Source organism: Oncorhynchus kisutch, unplaced genomic scaffold, assembly GCF_002021735.2.
Source record: "Oncorhynchus kisutch isolate 150728-3 unplaced genomic scaffold, Okis_V2 scaffold3357, whole genome shotgun sequence".
Lineage (NCBI taxonomy): Eukaryota > Metazoa > Chordata > Actinopteri > Salmoniformes > Salmonidae > Oncorhynchus > Oncorhynchus kisutch.
Genome location: NW_022265302.1, coordinates 474751 through 497481, shown reverse-complemented (window position 1 = coordinate 497481; position 22731 = coordinate 474751). Strand labels below are relative to the sequence as shown.

At 51.7% G+C, this 22731-nt stretch overlaps 1 pseudogene; it reads left to right on the top strand.

Moving 5' to 3' along the window:
* The window catches only part of LOC116371557 (eukaryotic translation initiation factor 3 subunit H-like), a 99583-nt pseudogene that overhangs the window by 17953 nt on the left and 58899 nt on the right, over window positions 1-22731 (top strand).

The following is a 22731-nucleotide window of genomic DNA, read 5'->3' as shown; positions in this document are numbered from 1 at the left end:
GTTTCCATAGCGGGCATTAATATCAGAATGACCCTTAAATGCATTTAGGACCATATTTGAATTTTTGGGTTACCAGATGCACGTTTTCAATCACCAGGTGCACGGTTTTCAATCACCAGGTGCACGGCTCTATTTCCTCCTCCAGCACTTGTCAAACAGTCCATAAAGCACCCAGGACGGCCCTGAGTGAAAGAGGGCCGTAGTAGGGTGCTCCTATAGCGGGCATTAAAATCAGAATGACCGTTAAATGCATTTATGACCATATTTGTGTTTTTGGGTTACCAGATGCACGGTTTCAATCACCAGGTGCACGGCTCTATTTCCTCCTCCAGCACTTGTCAAACAGTCCATAAAGCACCCAGGACGGCCCTGAGTGAAAGAGGGCCGTAGTAGGGTGCTCCTATAGCGGGCATTAAAATCAGAATGACCGTTAAATGCATTTATGACCATATTTGTGTTTTGGGTTACCAGATGCACGGTTTCAATCACCAGGTGCACGGCTCTATTTCCTCCTCCAGCACTTGTCAAACAGTCCATAAAGCACCCAGGACGCCCTGAGTGAAAGAGGGCCGTAGTAGGGTGCTCCTATAGCGGGCATTAAAATCAGAATGACCGTTAAATGCATTTATGACCATATTTGTGTTTTTGGGTTACTATGACCAACCCACTACAAACAAATCATTAAAATCCAGACAGAAATATTTACACAAGAAGCAATCTAATATCACAGTCAAACTCTCAGAATAAATACAGGAATTCTGTTCTTCAATAGACAGAAAGAGAAAGGACTGACACCATCACAAGGACACCGTCGGTCAGAGAGCTAGAGACGGGGAGAGAGAGAGCTAGAGACGGGGAGAGAGAGAGCTAGAGACGGGGAGAGAGGGAGCTAGAGACGGGGAGAGAGGGAGCTAGAGACGGGGAGAGAGGGAGCTAGAGACGGGGAGAGAGAGAGCTAGAGACGGGGAGAGAGAGCTAGAGACTGGGAGAGAGAGAGCTAGGGACAGGGAGAGAGCTAGAGACAGGGAGAGAGAACTAGAGACGGGGAGAGAGAACTAGAGACAGGGAGAGAGAGCTAGAGGACAGGGAGAGAGCTAGAGACGGAGAGAGAGAGCTAGAGACTGGGAGAGAGAGGGCTAGGGACAGGGAGAGAGCTAGGGACAGGGAGAGAGCTAGAGACTGGGAGAGAGAGAGCTAGGGACAGGGAGAGAGCTAGAGACGGGGAGAGAGAGCTAGGGACAGGGAGAGAGAGCTAGAGACTGGGAGAGAGAGAGCTAGGGACAGGAGAGGAGAGCTAGAGACTAGAGACAGGGAGAGAGCTAGAGACAGAGAGAGAGAGCTAGGGACAGGGAGAGAGAGCTAGAGACTGGGAGAGAGAGGGCTAGGGACAGGGAGAGAGCTAGGGACGGGGGGAGAGAGAGCTAGAGATGGGGAGAGAGCTAGGGACGGGGGGAGAGCTAGGGACGGGGGAGAGAGAGCTAGGGACGGGGAGAGAGAGCTAGGGACGGGGAGAGAGAGAGCTAGAGACGGGGGGAGAGAGAGAGAGCTAGAGAACGGGGAGAGAGAGAGCTAGAGACGGGAGAGAGAGAGCTAGAGAGGGGAGGAGGAGAGAGAGCTAGGGACGGGGGGAGAGAGAGCTAGGGACGGGGGGAGAGAGAGAACTAGGGACAGGGAGAGAGAGCTAGAGACTGGGAGGGAGAGAGAGCTAGGGGGGACGAGAGGAGAGAGAGAGAGAGGGAGAGCTAGAGACGTGGAGAGCTAGAGACGTGGGGGGAGAGAGAGCTAGAGACGTGGGGGGAGAGAGAGCTAGAGACGTGGGGGGAGAGCGAGAGCTAGAGACGTGGGGGGAGAGCGAGAGCTAGAGACGTGGGGGGAGAGCGAGAGCTAGAGACGTGGGGGGAGAGCGAGAGCTAGAGACGGGGGGGAGAGAGAGAGCTAGAGACGGGGGGGAGAGCGAGAGCTAGAGACGTGGGGGGAGAGCGAGAGCTAGAGACGGGGAGAGAGAGAGCTAGAGACGGGGAGAGAGAGAGCTAGAGACATGGGGGAGAGAGAGCTAGAGACTGGGAGAGAGAGAGCTAGGGACAGGGAGAGAGCTAGAGACAGGGAGAGAGAACTAGAGACCGGGAGAGAGAGCTAGAGACAGGGAGAGAGAGAGCTAGGGACAGGGAGAGAGAGCTAGAGACTGGGAGAGAGAGGGCTAGGGACAGGGAGAGAGAGCTAGAGACTGGGAGAGAGAGGGCTAGGGACAGGGAGAGAGCTAGGGACGGGGGGAGAGAGAGCTAGGGCGGGGGGGGGAGAGCTAGGGACGGGGAGGGAGAGCTAGGGACGGGGGAGAGAGAGCTAGGGACGGGGAGAGAGAGCTAGGGACGGGGAGAGAGAGCTAGGGACGGGGAGAGAGAGAGCTAGAGACGGGGAGAGAGAGAGCTAGAGACGGGGAGAGAGAGAGCTAGAGACGGGGAGAGAGAGCGCTAGAGACGGGGAGAGAGAGCGCTAGAGACGGGGAGAGAGAGAAGAGAGAAGAGGTAGAGAGACGGGGAGAGAGAGAGCTGAGACGGGGAGAGAGAGAGCTAGGGACGGGGGGAGAGAGAGCTAGGGACGGGGGGAGAGGGGAGAGCTAGGGACGGGGGGAGAGAGGGAGAAGGGAGGAGGAGGAGAGGAGGAACTAGGGACAGGGAGAGAGAGCTAGAGACTGGGAGAGAGAGCTAGGGACGGGGAGAGAGAGAGCTAGGGAGAGCTAGAGACGTGGAGAGCTAGAGACGTGGGGGGAGAGAGAGCTAGAGACGTGGGGGAGAGAGAGAGCTAGAGACGTGGGGGGGAGAGAGAGAGCTAGAGACGTGGGGGGAGAGAGAGAGAGCTAGAGACGTGGGGAGAGAGGAGAGAGAGAGACGTGGGGGAGAGAGAGAGAGCTAGAGACGTGGGGGGAGAGAGAGAGAGCTAGAGACGTGGGGGGAGAGAGAGAGCTAGAGACGTGGGGGGAGGAGAGAGAGCTAGAGACGTGGGGGGAGAGAGAGAGCTAGAGACTTGGGGGGAGAGAGAGAGGAGCTAGAGACGTGGGGGGAGAGAGAGCTAGAGACGTGGGGGGAGAGGAGAGAGAGAGAGCTAGAGCGGGGGGGGGGGGGGAGAGGAGAGAGGAGAGAGGGGGGGGGGGAGAGAGCTAGAGACGTGGGGGGGAGAGAGAGAGCTAGAGACGTGGGGGGGGGAGAGAGGGAGAGAGCTAGCTAGAGACGTGGGGGGGAGAGGAGCTAGAGACGGGGGGGGGAGAGAGAGCTAGAGACGTGGGGGGGGGAGAGAGAGCTAGAGACGTGGGGGGGGGGGAGAGAGAGCTAGAGACTGGGGGGGGGGGAGAGAGCTAGAGACGTGGGGGGGGGGGGAGAGAGAGCTAGAGAAGAGAGTGGGGGGGGGGAGAGAGCTAGAGACGTGGGGGGGGGGAGAGAGAGCTAGAGAGTGGGGGGGGGAGAGAGAGCTAGAGGAGTGGGGGGGGAGGAGAGAGAGCTAGAGACGTGGGGGGGGGGAGAGAGAGCTAGAGACGTGGGGGGGGGGGAGGGAGGGAGGGAGAGAGAGCTAGAGACGTGGGGGGGGAGGAGAGAGAGCTAGAGACGTGGGGGGAGAGAGAGAGCTAGAGACGTGGGGGGAGAGAGAGAGCTAGAGACGGGGGGGAGAGAGAGAGCTAGAGACGTGGGGGAGAGAAGAGAGCGAGACGTGGGGGGAGAGAGAGGCAGAGCCGTGGGGGGAGAGAGGCTAGAGACGTGGGGGGAGAGAGAGCTAGAGACGTGGGGGGGAGAGAGAGAGCTAGAGACGTGGGGGGGAGAGAGAGCTAGAGACGTGGGGGGGGGGAGAGAGAGAGAGAGCTGAGACGTGGGGGGGAGAGAGAGAGCTAGAGACGTGGGGGAGAGAGAGAGCTAGAGACGTGGGGGGAGAGAGAGCTAGAGACGTGGGGGGGAGAGAGAGCTAGAGACGTGGGGGGAGAGAGAGAGCTAGAGACGGGGGGGAGAGAGAGAGCTAGAGACGTGGGGGGAGAGAGAGAGAAGTAGAGACGTGGGGGAGAGAGAGAGCTAGAGACGTGGGGGGGAGAGAGAGTAGAGACGTGGGGGGAGAGAGAGCTAGAGACGTGGGGAGAGGAGCTAGACCGGGGTGGGGGAGGAGAGAGCTAGATGACGTGGGGGGGGGGGGGAGGAGAGCAGAGAGGCTATGAGAGCCAGGGGGAGCTGCTGTCTGCAGCATCCACATGTCTGTAGCACAGTGATAAATGTGTGTCCTGCTGGAAGTATAAGGAACAGGGAGTTGTTGGTGAGGCGAGGGTTAATTTCCCTCCCACTCTGTTTCTAATGGACTCAGAATGAACAGGAGTTGTTGGTGAGGCGAGGGTTAATTTCCCCCCACTCTGTTTCTAATGGACTCAGAATGAACAGGGAGTTGTTGGTGAGGCGAGGGTTAATTTCCCCCCCCACTCTGTTTCTAATGGACTCAGAATGAACAGGGAGTTGTTGGTGAGGCGAGGGTTAATTTCCCCCCCACTCTTGTTCTAATGGACTCAGAATGAACAGGGAGTTGTTGGTGAGGCGAGGGTTAATTTCCCCCCCACTCTGTTTCTAATGGACTCAGAATGAACAGGGAGTTGTTGGTGAGGCGAGGGTTAATTTCCCCCCCACTCTGTTTCTAATGGACTCAGAATGAACAGGGAGTTGTTGGTGAGGCGAGGGTTAATTTCCCCCCCACTCTGTTTCTAATGGACTCAGAATGAACAGGGAGTTGTTGGTGAGGCGAGGATCAATTCCCCCCCCACTCTGTTTCTAATGGACTCAGAATGAACAGGGAGTTGTTGGTGAGGCGAGGGTTAATTTCCCCCCCCACTCTGTTTCTAATGGACTCAGAATGAACAGGGAGTTGTTGGTGAGGCGAGGGTTAATTTCCCCCCCACTCTGTTTCTAATGGACTCAGAATGAACAGGGAGTTGTTGGTGAGGCGAGGGTTAATTCCCCCCCCCACTCTGTTTCTAATGGACTCAGAATGAACAGGGAGTTGTTGGTGAGGCGAGGGTTAATTTCCCCCCCACTCCGTTTCTAATGGACTCAGTGGCTCCTCTCACCTGTTCTCCTCTGTTCCACCTGCTTCCTCTGATTGGCTGTAATTAATCTTAGTTAAGCAAGGCTCTGTGGAGAGCTGCCACCCTGTCTGCTGCAGGGGTGCTGAGACACACACACACACACACACACACACACACTGATACGGATACTGAAACACACAGATACGGACACACACACACACACACACACCGATACGGACACACACACACACACACAGATACGGAAACACACACACACACACACACAGATATGGAAACGCACACCACTGTTGACCAGGACCTATAGGAAAACCCACAGGGGTCTGACTCAAAGCGAGTGCCTGGTCTAGGGAATACTGTGTCATTTGGTGTGTGACCATAGAGGGACTGACAACATTTAGTATGAATAATACCGAAAGCAGCGGGATGACGCCCTGGTCTCATCCCCTGGTCTCATCCCCTGGTCCCGTCCCCTGGTCTCGTCCCCTGGTCTCATCCCCTGGTCCCGTCCCCTGGTCTCATCCCCTGGTCTCATCCCTGGTCTTAGCCCCTGGTCTTAGCCCCTGGTCTTAGCCCCCGGTCTCATCCCCCGGTCTCATCCCCTGGTCTCATCCCTGGTCTCATCCCCTGGTCTCATCCCTGGTCTCAGCCCCTGGTCTTAGCCCCTGGTCTCATCCCCTGGTCTCATCCCCTGGTCTCATCCCCTGGTTTCATCCCCTGGTTTCATCCCCTGGTTTCATCCCCTGGTTTCATCCCCTGGTCTCATCCCCTGGTCTCATCCCCTTGTCTTAGCCCCTGGTCTTAGCCCCCGGTCTCATCCCCCTGGTCTCATCCCCTGGTCTTAGCCCCCTGGTCTTAGCCCCCTGGTCTTAGCCCCCTGGTCTTAGCCCCCTGGTCTTAGCCCCCTGGTCTCAGCCCCCTGGTCTCATCCCTGGTCTTAGCCCTGGTCTTAGCCCCTGGTCTTAGCCCCCGGTCTCATCCCCCGGTCTCATCCCCTGGTCTCATCCCCTGGTCTCATCCCCTGGTCTCATCCCTGGTCTCAGCCCCTGGTCTTAGCCCCTGGTCTCATCCCCTGGTCTCATCCCCTGGTCTCATCCCCTGGTTTCATCCCCTGGTTTCATCCCCTGGTTTCATCCCCTGGTTTCATCCCCTGGTCTCATCCCCTGGTCTCATCCCCTTGTCTTAGCCCCTGGTCTTAGCCCCCGGTCTCATCCCCTGGTCTCATCCCCTGGTCTTAGCCCCCTGGTCTTAGCCCCCTGGTCTTAGCCCCCTGGTCTTAGCCCCCTGGTCTTAGCCCCTGGTCTCAGCCCCCTGGTCTCAGCCCCCTGGTCTCAGCCCCCCTGGTCTCAGCAGCAGGTTCCTAGTTAGAAAGAGGTGGTTTGAGAATCAGACTTCCTGTTGTCATGGTCTGTAGTGATGATGATGATGGTGAATATGTCTTTGTTTTTACACTGCTGCTCCTCGTTGTTTATTATCTATACATAGTCCCCTGTACCCCCGCACATTGACTCGGTACCGCTACCCCCTGTACCCCCGCACATTGACTCGGTACCGGTACCCCCTGTACCCCCGCACATTGACTCGGTACCGGTACCCCCTGTATATAGGCTCCACATTGACTCTGTACCGGTAACCCCTGTATATAGCCTCCACATTGACTCTGTACCGGTACCCCCTGTATATAGCCTCCACATTGACTCTGTACCGGTACCCCCTGTATATAGCCTCCACATTGACTCTGCACCAGTACCCCCTGTATATAACCTCCACATTGACTCTGTACCGGTACCCCCTGTATATAGCCTCCACATTGACTCTGTACCGTTACCTCCTGTATATAGCCTCCACATTGACTCTGTACCGGTACCCCCTGTATATAGCCTCCACATTGACTCTGTACCGGTACCCCCTGTATATAGCCTCCACATTGACTCTGTACCGGTACCCCCTGTATATAGCCTCCACATTGACTCGGTACCGGTACACCCTGTATATAGCCTCCACATTGACTCTGTACCGATACCCCCTGTATATAGCCTCCACATTGACTCTGTACCGGTACCCCCTGTATATAGCCTCCACATTGACTCTGTACCGGTACCCCCTGTATATAGCCTCCACATTGACTCGGTACCGGTACACCCTGTATATAGCCTCCACATTGACTCTGTACCGTAATACCCTGTATATAGCCTCCACATTGACTCTGTACCGGTACACCCTGTATATAGCCTCCACATTGACTCTGTACCGTAATACCCTGTATATAGCCTCCACATTGAGTCTGTACCGTAATACCCTGTATATAGCCTCCACATTGACTCTGTACCGGTACCCCCTGTATATAGCCTCCACATTGACTCTGTACCGGTACCCCCTGTATATAGCCTCCACATTGACTCTGTACCGTAACACCCTGTATATAGCCTCCACATTGACTCTGTACCGGTACCCCCTGTATATAGCCTCCACATTGACTCTGTACCGGTACCCCCCTGTATATAGCCTCCACATTGACTCTGTACCGGTACCCCCTGTATATAGCCTCCACATTGACTCTGTACCGGTGCCCCCTGTATATAGCCTCCACATTGACTCTGTACCAGTACCCCCTGTATATAGCCTCCACATTGACTCTGTACCGGTACCCCCACACATTGACTCTGTACCGGTACCCCCTGTATATAGCCTCCACATTGACTCTGTACCGGTACCCCCACACATTGACTCTGTACCGGTACCCCCTGTATATAGCCTCCACATTGACTCTGTACCGGTACCCCCTGTATATAGCCTCCACATTGACTCTGTACCGGTACCCCCTGTATATAGCCTCCACATTGACTCTGTACCGGTGCCCCCTGTATATAGCCTCCACATTGACTCTGTACCAGTACCCCCTGTATATAGCCTCCACATTGACTCTGTACCGGTACCCCCTGTATATAGCCTCCACATTGACTCTGTACCGGTACCCCCTGTATATAGCCTCCACATTGACTCTGTACCGGTACCCACTGTATATAGCCTCCACATTGACTCTGTACCGGTACCCCCTGTATATAGCCTCCACATTGACTCTGTACCGTAACACCCTGTATATAGCCTCCACATTGACTCTGTACCGTAACACCCTGTATATAGCCTCCACATTGAGTCTGTACCGTAATACCCTGTATATAGCCTCCACATTGAGTCTGTACCGTAATACCCTGTATATAGCCTCCACATTGACTCTGTACCGTAACACCCTGTATATAGCCCCCCACACTGACTCTGTACCGTAATACCCTGTATATAGCCTCCACATTGACTCGGTACCGGTACCCCCTGTATATAGCCTCCACATTGACTCGGTACCGGTACCACCTGTATACAGCCCCCCACACTGACTCTGTACCGTAATACCCTGTATATAGCCTCCACATTGACTCGGTACCGGTACCCCCTGTATATAGCCTCCACATTGACTCTGTACCGGTACCCCCTGTATATAGCCTCCACATTGACTCTGTACCGGTACCCCCTGTATATAGCCTCCACATTGACTCTGTACCGGTACCCCCTGTATATAGCCTCCACATTGACTCTGTACCGGTACCCCCTGTATATAGCCTCCACATTGACTCTGCACCGGTACCCCCTGTATATAGCCTCCACATTGACTCTGTACCGGTACCCCCTGTATATAGCCTCCACATTGACTCTGTACCGTAACACCCTGTATATAGCCTCCACATTGACTCTGTACCGTAACACCCTGTATATAGCCTCCACATTGACTCTGTACCGTAACACCCTATATATAGCCTCCACATTGAGTCTGTACCGTAATACCCTGTATATAGCCTCCACATTGAGTCTGTACCGTAATACCCTGTATATAGCCTCCACATTGACTCTGTACCGTAACACCCTGTATATAGCCCTCCCCCACACTGACTCCGTACCGTAATACCCTGTATATAGCCTCCACATTGACTCGGTACCGGTACCCCCTGTATATAGCCTCCACATTGACTCGGTTACCGGTACCACCTGTATATAGCCCCCACACTGACTCTGTACCGTAATACCCTGTATTAGCCTCACATTGACTCTGTACGGGTACCCCCTGTATACGCCTCCACATTGGACTCGTACCGTTACACCCTGATATATAGCCTCCCACATTGACTCTGTACCGGTACCCCCTGTATATAGCTCCCACATTGACTCTGTACCGGTACCCCCTGTATATAGCCTCCACATTGACTCGGTACCGTACCCCCTGTATATAGCCTCCACATTGACTCTGTACCGGTACCCCCTGTATATAGCCTCCACATTGACTCTGTACCGGTACCCCCCTGTATATAGCCTCCACATTGACTCTGTACCGTAACACCCTGTATATAGCCTCCACATTGACCTCGGTACCGGTACCCCCTGTATAAGCCTCCACATTGACTCTGTACCGGTACCCCCTGTATATAGCCTCCACATTGACTCGGTACGGTACCCCCTGTATATAGCCTCCACATTGACTCGGTACCGGTACCCCCTGTATATAGCCTCCACATTGACTCTGTACCGGTACCCCCTGTATATAGCCTCCACATTGACTCTGCACCGGTACCCCCCTGTATATAGCCTCCACATTGACTCTGTACCGGTACCCCCTGTATATAGCCCCGCACACTGACTCTGTACCGTAATACCCTGTATATAGCCTCCACATTGACTCGCGGTACTCCGGCCCGGCGTACCCCCTGTATATAGCCTCCACATTGATCTCTGTACCGGTACCCCCTGTATATAGCCTCCACATTGACTCTGCACCGGTACCCCCTGTATATAGCCTCCACATTGACTCTGTACCGGTACCCCCTGTATATAGCCCCCCACACTGACTCTGTACCGTAATACCCTGTATATAGCCTCCACATTGACTCTGTACAGGTACCCCCTGTATATAGCCTCCACATTGACTCTGTACCAGTACCCCCTGTATATAGCCTCCACATTGACTCTGTACCAGTACCCCTGTATATAGCCTCCACATTGACTCTGTACCAGTACCCCCTGTATATAGCCCTCCACATTGACTCTGTACTGGTACCCCCTGTTTATAGCCTCCACATTGACTCTGTACCAGTACCCCCTGTATATAGTCTCCACACTGACTCTGAACCGGTACCCCCTGTATATAGCCTCCACATTGACTCTGTACCGGTACCCCTGTATATAGCCTCCACATTGACTCTGTACCGGTACCCCCTGTATATAGCCTCCACATTGACTCTGTACCGGTACCCCCTGTATATAGCCTCCACATTGACTCTGTACCGGTACCCCCCTGTATATAGCCTCCACATTGACTCTGTACCGGTAGCCCCTGTATATAGCCTCCACATTGACTCTGTACCGGTACCCCCTGTATATAGCCTCCACATTGACTCTGTACCGGTACCCCCTGTATATAGCCTCCACATTGACTCTGTACCAGTACCCCCTGTATATAGCCTCCACATTGACTCTGTACCGGTACCCCCTGTATATAGCCTCCACATTGACTCTGTACCGGTACCCCCTGTTTATAGCCTCATTATTGTTATGTACATATAGTGTTCGTTTTTGATTTAGAGTAGATAAACTAAACTTTTAAATATTAACTCTGTTTCTTGAACTGCATTGTTGGATAATAAGGGCTTGTAAGTAAACATTTCACTGTAACACCTGTCGCATGTGACAAATACAATTAGATCTGGTTTGAGAATGTAGCTGTGCTTGTTGTCAATAGTCCTATGGAGAGAGATGAGCATCTAGAAGTTTGGACCATTTTATAAGGAAATGTGTAATGATGTAAATATTTCTCTCGTTCTCTCTGCTCGTCTTTAGACTCAGGTAAGTCGTCTGTCGAAACTACCGTTCCCTTTGAATCTTTTCACTTGAATGAGAGTCACATAGCGTGTAACTACCTCCTCCCAGGCTTCATTATAGAGCACAGGCTTTTAAAGGAGCCATTACCCATAGTCCTCTCTGCTCTCCCATGGAATGTTATTGAAGACACTTCCATCATCACTCCCACTTAAACCTCATCTCTCTCCGTGGGCGGGGGTGGGGGGGGGGGGGTGATGAGGATCTGAACAGACCATTCACCTGCTCCATACGTACGGTACGATGAGGATCTGAACAGACCATTCACCTGCTCCATACGTACGGTACGACGAGGATCTGAACAGACCATTCACCTGCTCCATACGTACGGTACGACGAGGATCTGAACAGACCATTCACCTGCTCCATACGTACGGTACGATGAGGATCTGAACAGACCATTCACCTGCTCCATACGTACGGTACGACGAGGATCTGAACAGACCATTCACCTGCTCCATACGTACGGTACGATGAGGATCTGAACAGACCATTCACCTGCTCCATACGTACGGTACGATGAGGATCTGAACAGACCATTCACCTGCTCCATACGTACGGTACGATGAGGATCTGAACAGACCATTCACCTGCTCCATACGTACGGTACGACGAGGATCTGAACAGACCATTCACCTGCTCCATACGTACGGTACGACGAGGATCTGAACAGACCATTCACCTGCTCCATACGTACGGTACGACGAGGATCTGAACAGACCATTCACCTGCTCCATACGTACGGTACGATGAGGATCTGAACAGACCATTCACCTGCTCCATACGTACGGTACGACGAGGATCTGAACAGACCATTCACCTGCTCCATACGTACGGTACGATGAGGATCTGAACAGACCATTCACCTGCTCCATACGTACGGTACGACGAGGATCTGAACAGACCGACAGTCTTAACAATTAATTGTGTTTTGAAATATCCCCCCTAGATCACATCATCAAGGTGTCTCATTCATATGCAGGGTAGGAACCGTAGGGACATAGAAGGGTGGGGGTTGTAGGAGGCCCTTGCTTTTGGGCCCTTGCAGACAGGTACACAACACAATCACCAAAGCAAATGGGATATCAACAGCAAACTCATTCCCCATCTCCCCCGACTGACTGACTGATAGCAGAACCAACTGGTCTAAAGAAATGACTGAAGAATCGTTCATGTGCGCCCCAAATAGCAGACTACCCCCCCCCCCCTCCCCCCTCTTTTTTATAGGGGGTAGTACTTTTGTTTAAAACTAGTGCGCTATATAGGGAATAGGGCTCTGGTCTATAGTTGTGCACTATATAGGGAATAGGGTCCTGGTCTAAAGTAGTGCTCTATATAGGGAATAGTGCTCTGGTCTAAAGTAGTGCACTATATAGGGAATAGTGCTCTGGTCTATAGTTGTGCACTATATAGGGAATAGGGCCCTGGTCTATAGTTGTGCACTATATAGGGAATAGGGCCCTAGTCTATAGTAGTGGACTATATATGGAATAGGGCCCTGGTCTAAAGTAGTGCACTATATAGGGAATAGGGCCCTGGTCTATAGTAGTGGACTATATAGGGAATAGGGCCCTGGTCTAAAGTAGTGCACTATATAGGGAATAGGGTCCTGGCCTAAAGTAGTGCACTATATAGGGAATAGGGTCCTGGTCTAAAGTAGTGTACTATATAGGGAATAGGGTCCTGGTCTAAAGTAGTGCACTATATAGGGAATAGGGTCCAGGTCTAAGTAGTGCACTATATAGGGAATGGGGTGTTTTGGGGACGTGTGCTAGGAGAGGAGAGGTGAATGTGGCTGGGTCACATTGTCTCCGTGATTTATATAATAGAATTGGCTTTTCTCTGGGATAAGGAAGCTTCTAGACCACAGTATTATCTCTCTGGTTGGATTGGAGGCTGCTGTGTGTGTGTGTGTGTGTGTGTGTGTGTGTGTGTAGTATTATGGTTCAGAGATGTGCAGTACGAGGATAATTTCAAGCCGGAAACAGACCGGACTCTGAGCTTCAGCTAGAGTGACGGTCCTTGACCTGCACCCTATTCCCCTATACAGTACACTACTGTTAACACTAGCCCTGTGGACGGAATATAGGGGACGATTTGGAACGTGCCTCGTTGATGTGACTCACTTCATACTTGGATTTTTCTCTCCCCGATTGTCTTCCAGTTGTTTCGTTCTCGTGTGTTTATCAGAAACACCAGCCGTTGTGACCTACTAACCAAACGTGAGAGAAATCTACATTAAGATGCAGTGAGGAGAGGAGAGCGACAGTTAGTTTATAAACATGTTTATTTGTTCTGAACGAGTGTTTGAGTCCAGTAGTACGAGTCTGCCTGATGAACAATGTTTATAAAGACTGTAGACTGTGTTCCACTAGTGTACACAGCCTGATGTTAGTGTACACAGCCTGGTGTTAGTGTACACAGCCTGATGTTAGTGTACGCAGCCTGATGTTAGTGTACGCAGCCTGATGTTAGTGTACGCAGCCTGATGTTAGTGTACGCAGCCTGGTGTTAGTGTACGCAGCCTGGTGTTAGTGTACGCAGCCCGGTGTTAGTGTACGCAGCCTGATGTTAGCGTACACAGCCTGATGTTAGCGTACACAGCCTGATGTTAGCGTACACAGCCTGATGTTAGCGTACACAGCCTGATGTTAGTGTACACAGCCTGATGTTAGTTAGATGTTAGTGTACACAGCCTGATGTTAGTTAGATGTTAGTGTACACAGCCTGATGTTAGCGTACACAGCCTGATGTTAGCGTACACAGCCTGATGTTAGCGTACACAGCCTGATGTTAGCGTACACAGCCTGATGTTAGCGTACGCAGCCTGATGTTAGTGTAAACAGCCTGATGTTAGTGTACACAGCCTGATGTTAGTTAGATGTTAGTGTACACAGCCTGATGTTAGTTAGATGTTAGTGTACACATCCTGATGTTAGCGTACACAGCCTGATGTTAGCGTACACAGCCTGATGTTAGCGTACACAGCCTGATGTTAGCGTACACAGCCTGATGTTAGCGTACACAGCCTGATGTTAGCGTACACAGCCTGATGTTAGCGTACACAGCCTGATGTTAGCGTACACAGCCTGATGTTAGCGTACACAGCCTGATGTTAGCGTACGCAGCCTGATGTTAGGGTACGCAGCCTGATGTTAGGGTACGCAGCCTGATGTTAGTGTACGCAGCCTGATGTTAGAGTACGCAGCCTGATGTTAGTGTACGCAGCCTGGTGTTAGTGTACGCAGCCTGGTGTTAGTGTACACAGCCTGGTGTTAGTGTACACAGCCTGGTGTTAGTGTACACAGCCTGGTGTTAGTGTACACAGCCTGGTGTTAGTGTACACAGTCTGATGTTAGTGTACACAGCCTGATGTTAGTGTACACAGCCTGATGTTAGTGTACACAGCCTGATGTTAGCGTACACAGCCTGATGTTAGCGTACACAGCCTGATGTTAGTTAGATGTTAGTGTACACAGCCTGATGTTAGTTAGATGTTAGCGTACGCAGCCTGGTGTTAGCGTACGCAGCCTGGTGTTAGCGTACGCAGCCTGATGTTAGCGTACGCAGCCTGGTGTTAGCGTACGCAGCCTGGTGTTAGCGTACGCAGCCTGATGTTAGCGTACGCAGCCTGATGTTAGCGTACGCAGCCTGATGTTAGCGTACACAGCCTGGTGTTAGCGTACACAGCCTGGTGTTAGCGTACACAGCCTGGTGTTAGCGTACACAGCCTGGTGTTAGCGTACACAGCCTGGTGTTAGTGTACACAGCCTGATGTTAGTGTACACAGCCTGATGTTAGTGTACACAGCAGGGCTGAGAGGTCCTCCCTGGTATTTAACCAGGTTCTGTCTGTAGGGCTGAGAGGTCCTCCCTGGTATTTAACCAGGTTCTGTCTGTAGGGCTGAGAGGTCCTCCCTGGTATTTAACCAGGTTCTGTCTGTAGGGCTGAGAGGTCCTCCCTGGTATTTAACCAGGTTCTGTCTGTAGGGCTGAGAGGTCCTCCCTGGTATTTAACCGGGTTCTGTCTGTAGGGCTGAGAGGTCCTCCCTGGTATTTAACCGGGTTCTGTCTGTAGGGCTGAGAGGTCCTCCCTGGTATTTAACCGGGTTCTGTCTGTAGGGCTGAGAGGTCCTCCCTGGTATTTAACCGGGTTCTGTCTGTAGGGCTGAGAGGTCCTCCCTGGTATTTAACCGGGTTCTGTCTGTAGGGCTGAGAGGTCCTCCCTGGTATTTAACCGGGTTCTGTCTGTAGGGCTGAGAGGTCCTCCCTGGTATTTAACCGGGTTCTGTCTGTAGGGCTGAGAGGTCCTCCCTGGTATTTAACTGGGTTCTGTCTGTAGGGCTGAGAGGTCCTCCCTGGTATTTAACCGGGTTCTGTCTGTAGGGCTGAGAGGTCCTCCCTGGTATTTAACCGGGTTCTGTCTGTAGGGCTGAGAGGTCCTCCCTGGTATTTAACCGGGTTCTGTCTGTAGGGCTGAGAGGTCCTCCCTGGTATTTAACCGGGTTCTGTCTGTAGGGCTGAGAGGTCCTCCCTGGTATTTAACCGGGTTCTGTCTGTAGGGCTGAGAGGTCCTCCCTGGTATTTAACCGGGTTCTGTCTGTAGGGCTGAGAGGTCCTCCCTGGTATTTAACCGGGTTCTGTCTGTAGGGCTGAGAGGTCCTCCCTGGTATTTAACCGGGTTCTGTCTGTAGGGCTGAGAGGTCCTCCCTGGTATTTAACCGGGTTCTGTCTGTAGGGCTGAGAGGTCCTCCCTGGTATTTAACCGGGTTCTGTCTGTAGGGCTGAGAGGTCCTCCCTGGTATTTAACCGGGTTCTGTCTGTAGGGCTGAGAGGTCCTCCCTGGTATTTAACCGGGTTCTGCCTGTAGGGCTGAGAGGTCCTCCCTGGTATTTAACCGGGTTCTGCCTGTAGGGCTGAGAGGTCCTCCCTGGTATTTAACCGGGTTCTGCCTGTAGGGCTGAGAGGTCCTCCCTGGTATTTAACCGGGTTCTGCCTGTAGGGCTGAGAGGTCCTCCCTGGTATTTAACCGGGTTCTGCCTGTAGGGCTGAGAGGTCCTCCCTGGTATTTAACCGGGTTCTGCCTGTAGGGCTGAGAGGTCCTCCCTGGTATTTAACCGGGTTCTGTCTGTAGGGCTGAGAGGTCCTCCCTGGTATTTAACCGGGTTCTGTCTGTAGGGCTGAGAGGTCCTCCCTGGTATTTAACCGGGTTCTGTCTGTAGGGCTGAGAGGTCCTCCCTGGTATTTAACCGGGTTCTGTCTGTAGGGCTGAGAGGTCCTCCCTGGTATTTAACCGGGTTCTGTCTGTAGGGCTTAGAGGTCCTCCCTGGTATTTAACCGGGTTCTGTCTGTAGGGCTGAGAGGTCCTCCCTGGTATTTAACCGGGTTCTGTCTGTAGGGCTGAGAGGTCCTCCCTGGTATTTAACCGGGTTCTGTCTGTAGGGCTGAGAGGTCCTCCCTGGTATTTAACCGGGTTCTGTCTGTAGGGCTGAGAGGTCCTCCCTGGTATTTAACCGGGTTCTGTCTGTAGGGCTGAGAGGTCCTCCCTGGTATTTAACCGGGTTCTGTCTGTAGGGCTGAGAGGTCCTCCCTGGTATTTAACCGGGTTCTGTCTGTAGGGCTGAGAGGTCCTCCCTGGTATTTAACCGGGTTCTGTCTGTAGGGCTGAGAGGTCCTCCCTGGTATTTAACCGGGTTCTGTCTGTAGGGCTTAGAGGTCCATAGTTGCACTGCTGTACTTGTTGAACTCAGTCTGGCTGGCTGCTTTGTCTGCCTCAACAATGGCCTGGTTCTGCGTGACGGAGGCTAGCGTGGGGTGGGCGCCAAGGCCAGCACCTCTTCTCAATGTGTTCTATCATCTGTCCCATTGTCTGCTTTAAGCCAGCCTGTAGTCATGGGTTCTCAACATACGTCTAGCTCACTTCTTTTACTCTGTCCCCTGCACATCTTCCTCCTCCTCCTTCCCTCTCTTCTCTCCTGCGCCTCCTCCCCTCTCTTGTCTCCTGCTCATCTTCCTCCTCCCCCTCCCCTCTCTTGTCTCCTGCTCATCTTCCTCCTCCTCCTTCCCTCTCTTCTCTCCTGCGCCTCCTCCCCTCTCTTGTCTCCTGCTCATCTTCCTCCTCCCCCTTCCCTCTCTTGTCTCCTGCTCATCTTCCTCCTCCCCCTTCCCTCTCTTGTCTCCTGCTCATCTTCCTCCTCCTCCTTCCCTCTCTTCTCTCCTGCTCATCTTCCATCTCCTCTTTCCCTCTCTTCTCTCCTCCTCCTCCTCCTCCCCTCTCTTGTCTCCCTCCTCCCTCTTCTTGTCTCTCTCCTCCATCTATTTATTTTTCCCCAGTCCTCCTCCCATCAGTTTAACTGTTGCTAAGGCCAGAGCAGACAGTCCTCCTCCCATCAGTTTAACTGTTGCTAAGGCCAGAGCAGACAGTCCTCCTCCCATCAGTTTAACTGTTGCTAAGGCCAGAGCAGACAGTCACTGAATCCCCAGTCCTACTCCCATCAGTTTAACTGTTGCTAAGGCCAGAGCAGCCAGTTACTGTATCCCCAGTCCTCCTCCCATCAGTTTAACTGTTGCTAAGGCCAGAGCAGCCAGTCCTCCTCCCGTCAGTTTAACTGTTGCTAAGGCCAGAGCAGCCATCACTGAAACCCCAGAGCAGCCAGTCACTGAATCCCAGTCCTCGTCCCATCAGTTTAACTGTTGCTAAGGCCAGAGCAGACAGTCCTCCTCCCATCAGTTTAACTGTTGCTAAGGCCAGAGCAGACAGTCACTGAATCCCCAGTCCTACTCCCATCAGTTTAACTGTTGCTAAGGCCAGAGCAGCCAGTTACTGTATCCCCAGTCCTCCTCCCATCAGTTTAACTGTTGCTAAGGCCAGAGCAGCCTGTCCTCCTCCCGTCAGTTTAACTGTTGCTAAGGCCAGAGCAGCCAGTCACTGAAACCCCAGAGCAGCCAGTCACTGAATCCCAGTCCTCGTCCCATCAGTTTAACTGTTGCTAAGGCCAGAGCAGACAGTCACTGAATCCCCAGTCCTCCTCCCGTCAGTTTAAATGTTACTAAGGCCAGAGCAGACAGTCCTCGTCCCATCAGTTTAACTGTTGCTAAGGCCAGAGCAGCCAGTCCTCCTCCCATCAGTTTAACTGTTGCTAAGGCCCTAGCAGACAGTTACTGTATCCCCAGTCCTCGTCCCATCAGTTTAACTGTTGCTAAGGCCAGAGCAGCCAGTTACTGAAACCAGCTCCTACATTCTTTACAGTCAAGGAGTGTTGATATGTCTCTGTGTTGCTCACGTTCTCTCAGAAGGTCTTATCGTCCAAGGGAGGAGTGTTGATATGTCTCTGTGTGGCTCACGTTCTCTCAGAAGGTCTTATCGTCCAAGGGAGGAGTGTTGATATGTCTCTGTGTTGCTCACGTTCTCTCAGAAGGTCTTATCGTCCAAGGGAGGGGTGTTGATATGTCTCTGTGTTGCTCACGTTCTCTCAGAAGGTCTTATCGTCCAAGGGAGGAGTGTTGATATGTCTCTGTGTTGCTCACGTTCTCTCAGAAGGTCTTATCGTCCAAGGGAGGAGTGTTGATATGTCTCTGTGTGGCTCACGTTCTCTCAGAAGGTCTTATCGTCCAAGGGAGGGGTGTTGATATGTCTCTGTGTTGCTCACGTTCTCTCAGAAGGTCTTATCGTCCAAGGGAGGAGTGTTGATATGTCTCTGTGTGGCTCACGTTCTCTCAGAAGGTCTTATCGTCCAAGGGAGGAGTGTTGATATGTCTCTGTGTTGCTCACGTTCTCTCAGAAGGTCTTATCGTCCAAGGGAGGAGTGTTGATATGTCTCTGTGTTGCTCACGTTCTCTCAGAAGGTCTTATCGTCCAAGGGAGGAGTGGTGATATGTCTCTGTGTGGCTCACGTTCTCTCAGAAGGTCTTATCGTCCAAGGGAGGAGTGTTGATATGTCTCTGTGTTGCTCACGTTCTCTCAGAAGGTCTTATCGTCCAAGGGAGGAGTGTTGATATGTCTCTGTGTGGCTCACGTTCTCTCAGAAGGTCTTATCGTCCAAGGGAGGAGTGTTGATATGTCTCTGTGTTGCTCACGTTCTCTCAGAAGGTCTTATCGTCCAAGGGAGGAGTGTTGATATGTCTCTGTGTCGCTCTCTGTGTCGCTCTCTGTCGCTCTCCTTAATGTCAACTCTCTTTCACTCTGTCTTTCTCTCAATTCAATTCAAGGGGCTTTACTACCATGGGAAACGTGTTAACATTGTCAAAGCCAGTGAGGTAGATAATATACAAGTGAAATAAACAATAAAAATTAACAGTAAATATCACACATACAGAAATTACAATAAGAAGCATTACATCGGTCTGATGCCGAGCGGGAAATTACAATAAGAAGCATTACATCGGTCTGATGCCGAGCGGGAAATTACAATAAGAAGCATTACATCGGTCTGATGCCGAGCGGGAAATTACAATAAGAAGCATTACATCGGTCTGATGCCGAGCGGGAAATTACAATAAGAAGCATTACATTGGTCTGATGCCGAGCGGGAAATTACAATAAGAAGCATTACATCAGTCTGATGCCGAGCGGGAAATTACAATAAGAAGCATTTTACATACGCAGCAAAAATATTTATGCAGAATTCTGCATTAACGCGACCCCTTAGTTTAACTTGCTAGTCTTCTGAATTCTGCATTAACGCGACCCCTTAGTTTAACTTGCTAGTCTTCTGAATTCTGCATTAACGCGACCCCTTAGTTTAACTTGCTAGTCTTCTAAGTATCAGTGACGGGGAAACACACAGTGCCTTCAGATCTCTTTACTTTTTCAACATTTTGTTACTTTACAGCCTTATTCTAAAATGAGTTTAATAAAAAATAAAAAAATCCTCATCAATCTACACACAATGACGTCACAATGCCCCATAATGACGTCACAATACCCCATAATGACGTCACAATACCCCATAATGACGTCACAATACCCCATAATGACGTCACAATACCCCATAATGACGTCACAATACCCCATAATGAGCGGTGGGGCTGGTATGGGGATGGATGTTCTGAAGGGGGGGGGGACTGGTTGAGGGATGGATGTTCTGAGGGGGGGGACTGGTTGGGGGATGGATGTTCTGAGGGGGGGGGGGGGGGGGGGTTGGGGATATATGTTTTGAGTGGGGTGGACTGGTTGGGGGATATTTGTTTTGAGTGGGGCGGACTGGTTGGGGGGTAGATGTTTTGAGTGTGGGGGGGGGGCGACTGGTTGGGGGATGTTCTGAGGAGGGGGGGACTGGTTGGGGGTCCAGAATGAGTGTTTGGGGATAAGTAGGGGGGTTGGAGGCCACAGCTGGCCAATGAGATACGGATGAATCAATTTCTCTCCATCTCTCTCTCTCTCTCTGTTACTTAATAGCCAGACTGGTGTGTGTCTGACTCTGACTGCGTCCTGTGATTGACTGGGATGGTACACACACAAACAGTCACCCTCGGAGTGGTGTGTAAATGTGCTGTCTGTCCTCGTTAACCTCCCGGTGCTGTCTGTCTCCGGTCTTCCTCTACTCCTGTCTGTCAGTGGGAGGCCAGGGGAGGAATATGGCTGATTCCCCAGCAGAGAGGGAGATGGTTGAATCAGTCTGCTGTCATGTATTTATAACCTACCTGATGAATGGAAAAAGTAAAAATGTCTCCTCCCTCTGCCTGTCCTCTCTCCTTCCTTCCTTCCTTCCCTCTCTCTCTACCTCTCCTTCTCTCCTCCCCCTCTCTCCTCCCCCTCTCTCCTCCCCCTCTCTCCTCCCCCTCTCTCCTCCCCCTCTCTCCTCCCCCTCTCTCCTCTCCTTCTCTCCTCCCCCTCTCTCCTCTCTCCTCCTCCTCTCTCCTCTCTCCTCCTCCTCTCTCCTCTCTCCTCCCCCTCTCTCCTCTCTCCTCCCCCTCTCTCCTCTCTCCTCCCCCTCTCTCCTCTCTCCTCCCCCTCTCCACCCTCTCTCCTCCCCCTCTCCACCCTCTCTCCTCCCCCTCTCCACCCTCTCTCCTCCCCCTCTCCTCCCCCTCTCCACCCTCTCTCCTCCCCCTCTCCACCCTCTCTCCTCCCCCTCTCCACCCTCTCTCCTCCCCCTCTCCACCCTCTAGTCCAGTATCAGATGGAGATGATGCGGTCTCTTCGTCATGTCAACATTGACCATCTTCATGTGGGCTGGTACCAGTCAACCTATTATGGATCATTTGTCAGCCGGGCCCTGCTGGACTCTCAGTTCAGTTACCAGCACGCCATCGAGGAGTCTGTCGTTCTCATCTACGGTAAGTCATCTGTCTGCTAGTCGGTAGTGATGCTACTGTCTCTGCTGTTAAGGTGCTGCTAGGTGGTAGTGATGCTACTGTCTCTGCTGTTAAGGTGCTGCTAGGTGGTAGTCATGCTACTGTCTCTGCTGTTAAGGTGCTGCTAGGTGGTAGTTATGCTACTGTCTCTGCTGTTAAGGTGCTGCTAGGTGGTAGTCATGCTACTGTCTCTGCTGTTAAGGTGCTGCTAGGTGGTAGTCTGAGGCTAGTAGTGAGAAGATAAAACACCTTTTGCACATGAAGGTAGTTGATTTTCTATGTTGGGTGACAACAGGGATGAAAGATCTAACCCGGCGCTGACAGGAGCTGGACACAACCGCTGTAGATAGAGAACAGAACATTCATGTTGTTTGTTTGTAATAAATGTGTGTGGATGTTTTAACGATGAGAACAGAGAGTGACGTGTCCAGATGATGTCCTCTCTAAATAGGATCAGGGTTTAGTAATATGCTCAGGCTTTCATTGGTACAAAAAACCCAACTTTTAGACTGAACTGTTTTTTGACAGTGTTTTCTCAGCCCTGGGGCGGCAGGGTAGCCTAGTGGTTAGAGTGTAGAGGCGGCAGGGTAGCCTAGTGGTTAGAGTGTAGAGAAGGCAGGGTAGCCTAGTGGTTAGAGTGTAGAGAAGGCAGGGTAGCCTAGTGGTTAGAGTGTAGAGGCAGCAGGATTGCCTAGTGGTTAGAGCGTTGGACTAGTAACCGGAAGGTGGCAAGTTCAAACCCCCGAGCTGACAAGGTACAAATGTGTTGCTCTGCCCCTGAACAGGCAGTTAACCCACTGTTCCTAGGCCGTCATTGAAAATAAGAATTTGTTCTTAACTGACTTGTCTGGTTAAATAAAGGTAAAATAAAAGTGTAATGTCACCTGAAAGTGCCTTCTGAAGGTTTTCACACCCCCTTTTGACCTTTTCCACATTCTGCTGTTACAAAGTGAGATTTAAAATCTATTTAATTGTATTTTTTGTGTGTTTTTTTTTGTGTCAATGATCCTCATAAAATATTTCTGTCAGATTTAGGAGATAGATCACTCCAGTGTATTGTACAACAATACATTACATGATTTCCACTGTCTCTCTAGCCAAGATCTAGTCTGATTTTCAGAACACACTGTCTCTATAGCCAAGATCTAGTCTGATTTTCAGAACACACTGTCTCTATAGCCAAGATCTAGTCTGATTTTCAGAACACACTATCTCTATAGCCAAGATCTAGTCTGATTTTCAGAACACACTGTCTCTATAGCCAAGATCTGGTCTGATTTTCAGAACACACAGGAGCAGATTCCACTTATCTCTCTCTTTTCTTACCCAGTGAAGGTCACATGCAGTTTGGCCACAGTGTGTTTTACAGATGTGATGCTATCTGTTCATCTCCCAACTCCTGTGTATATTTGGCTCTGTGTTTTAGGTTATTGGAAGGTGAATTCATCTCACCAG